At 37.8% G+C, this 3,828-nt stretch overlaps 1 pseudogene; it reads right to left on the reverse strand.

Moving 5' to 3' along the window:
• The window catches only part of LOC118494506, a 4,130-nt pseudogene extending 1,791 nt beyond the window's left edge, over nt 1–2,339 (reverse strand).
• Between the last annotated feature and the right edge of the window lie 1,489 nt (nt 2,340–3,828).

The following is a 3,828-nucleotide window of genomic DNA, read 5'->3' on the forward strand; positions in this document are numbered from 1 at the left end:
TTACTCGCTGAGGGATTCTCCTGCAAAGACAAAAAAGGGAAATGTTTGCTTACATACAAATGCACCTGTGCTTTTTAGGGCTGGAACAATACATTACTTCTGTAAGGAATTCATTACTGCTCCTTCTCCAATCTCATCCAAGCAACCACTGATATCATTGAAAAATCCATCATTACTATTAACAAACTATCAGTAATTTAGCCCCAAAGCATTTACCTACCTACATTCAGTAATATAGTATGTGAATTATTTGTTTTAAAAGTTGTTGACACCTTACCCTGGGATCATAAACTTACCTTCTGTCTCAACCATGTGTGCTGCAAGAATGTTAATCATCTGCCTTCTTTACTATCACACAGCGTGCGGTTTCTTCATATTCTTCAAGCACGGTTGTCCCTCCTGGTTTTGTCTGCAGGATCTGCTGAATCAGCTAAACAGATTATAACAACCCTGAATTAGAGTGTATATTGTATGATAATCCGTACAAAAACGGATATCATGAAAAATTATTGCTAACACACACACAAAAAAAAAGAAAACCAGATTCAATCCTTCCTTCCTCCCAGAGGTATATTTGCAGTTTGAATTTGAACCTGGAGCAGAACCTGAGACCTCATCATGATGCCAGGGATAACAACGATGAAGTCAAGCCAAATTTGAAGGAAAAAATGGTCCAGATTATTGTTAAAGCAACAAACTTTCAGCATGGGGTTTTACCTTAGTTTGTTGAATGGCAATAGATAAAAATCAAACACATGAAATAAAAATCAGAAAGGTGACAATTTTGATATGATATAAACTATATGTAGACATCAGTTGATAAACTTACATCTCGGGCTGAACGACTCTGACATGCCTCTTCATCACTTCTAATTCGCTTGGGTGGTCTTGATGTTTCACCGTCACTGCTACTAATGACACAGAGAGGGAACTCCCACTGAATGAGGATCGTGGTGTGGGTGTAGGCGATAGTTGAGATGGGCCCGAATCTAAGAACAAAAGATATACTAAACAACTCACCTTATTTGCAGCATAGTTGTGGATCAAATGTTTTTTTTTATATATTCAGAAATTACAACATTTACAAACTGCTACAAACAACACACTGGGATATAGGAATGCGTCACATGGCCAAAAAAAACACAGGGAAAAAACAGGAGGGAGGGAGACAAAACAATACATGCAGAAATAGACAAACACAAACAGACAAAAGACAAGGGACCAAACAGTTGTGGATCAAATGTTGAATTTAAACACTAGGGATGACCCCTGCTTTAAGCTATGCAATAAACTCTGCTTCTATATTGAATGAACAAGTACAAACCCAGAGAGAAAAACCTCTGCTTGGGCTATTCATAAACTCCTCTAACAACCAGAAAACGATGCCCCTTTTGAGCTATAAAAGACATTATTATGCTTGTTAAATCACTTATAGCTTCGAGTTAAACCTGTGTCTGTCAGTTGTCTCTATGTGCTATCCTTACAATTAGCTGAACGATTATGAATACATGCATGCATCTGAAATGAGTACAATGTTAAAAAACTTCTCATTTACCATAATCTTGATCGTCCTTGATAACAAAGCAAATCCCTTCCACTGTGGATAATTCTGCAAACACCGTTTATCCACCTCAGTGCCGGAATCATCCTCCACAGTGATGTTGTTCACAGGGATGGAGAACTTCTCTTTCACTAAGGAATGATGTTAAAAAGACAACACAACATGGCAAATTCTTTAAATTATTAAATACAATGGCCTTCTCTCAGTCTGAATTATGTTTAGTCATACCAATTGGGAAATTTACCTTGAGAAATAAATTCTTCAAATCAGAAGCTTGTATTGATGTATTTCTTGCGATTCTGATACTGGACCTTAACTATCATTTTGCCATTAACAACATGAGCCTGTAGAGAAAGATATGGACAACAGGATATTTCTTACATATCCCTTCAATGCATATTTAATGATACATGAAAACATGAGTTTTTATAGCCTAAATAACAATTAAAAAACTCACTACACTTAAAAGTTTTCTGATTGACAAAAATATATTTTTGGGACAGAAGCTGGGTGGGTATGCAGACGTTCTCTTTCTGCCTGACAGATCTGGAACTTAACATACTGCTTCACAGTTCTTATGATGACAGCGATATCTTTGTATCCTGTCAAACAAACGCACTGAAACACACAAAATAGTATGCAACTTCCTTTGTCGATTCATTTTGTTATTGAAAATAAACGGATTGGCATATCCAATTTTAAGTTTCAAATTTTTGACAATTTGACAAAACAATGAGTTTGTTTTAAAAGCACAAATCTAACCGGCGCCACGTCGCATCCATTACCGACCTAAAAAGCAAATGTGCGTCAACATATCGAAAAGCATTTACCACTGTGTTGGAAGAATAGCCCATGGGACACCTTCACAACTAACACATACTAGCTATACATTCAAACTCAGTTATGTTTGCATTATGGCACTTAAAAAGGTAAAGATTTAGCCCAACTAAACGTTAACTTACCTGAAGGCTGAGATTTGAACCCTCGTTGTCCAATGCTTTGCTACAAATAAGTGATACATCACATTAATAAACAGTTTGAGGAGGTGCAACTAAAGGCCAATCTTATGTTCGTCTGGTCATATTTTAAAAGCCATAAAAAGCGCGAGAGTCACTAACGTCATAGGGAGCTTGTATGCCTAGCTAGTGTTAGCGATTAACGTTACTTAAGATACAGCGCGTAATTTTGCCGAGAAAATCCCGGGACACAGTCATATCAGATTAAAAAAGTTAGTAATGACTAACGTTAGATAGCTGCGCGACCCAAACAGCTTAAACTTTCAAAAGGAGTTTAACGTTAGCTAGCTTAACAGTAGTCTAGCTAGCTAGCTAATTAAGTTATCCACAATGTGCACCTGCCACCTACCATCATGTAACGTTACATGTAAACCTGTTTAATGCTAAAATATTGTATTGTGTCTTCACAAATTTGAAACACGCCAACATGAGGACATTTAAATACAGAATAGCAATAAAACAACGAGCGTTAGTTATGTGATACTCACCAAACTCCTTTTCTTGCTCACAGCATGTGCTTGAAGGCTCCAAGCGAGTGAAATAAAATGGCGTCCGTCAAATTCTCTTCACAAGCTACCTGCCGAAATGCCCGGATGTTTAAGTAACACTCATAGTGTTGAATACCGTTAACTCTGTGATGTTACGCCTACAATAGTACGTTTTTTCACTAGGACATCGCTCATTCTATCAGAACCAACACCAGAACCTCAACACTTTACNCACTGGTTATTGTCAAATCAGCTACAAACTTGAATTATTTGATATTATCAGTTTACTTTTTTGTTTTAGGAATAATCAATAAATCCTATGATTTTAATATATGTAGTTTTGGTTTAAAGGTGCTGTAGGTAGGACTGGGAAGATCAGGACTTAGCCAACAAATTTGAACATCAACAACTTCTCAGTCCCTCCCCCTTTCTGCTAAAGCCCAAAACGGTCTCCTAACCCAAGGTAGAATGAATGCGTGTGCATGAGCAGTGATTGACACGCAGTTAGACACCCCCCCTGGCCCTGATTGGTGCACCCGAACCGCTCAGGGCGCCTGTTCTGCAGTCGCAGCCCTCTCACTCTGACATCTCTCCATTAGTGCATGTAAAAGGACCGGAGCATGTGTGTGTGTGTGTGTGTGTGTGTGTGTGTGTGTGTGTGTATTTCAGGCCTGTGTGTAGTGTGTAATAACAACAGAGTGTAAATTGTAATTCCCCCATTGGGGATCAATAAAGAGTATAAATTATAATAATAAAAATAAAC

Source organism: Sander lucioperca, chromosome 24, assembly GCF_008315115.2.
Source record: "Sander lucioperca isolate FBNREF2018 chromosome 24, SLUC_FBN_1.2, whole genome shotgun sequence".
NCBI classification, from domain to species: Eukaryota; Metazoa; Chordata; class Actinopteri; order Perciformes; family Percidae; genus Sander; species Sander lucioperca.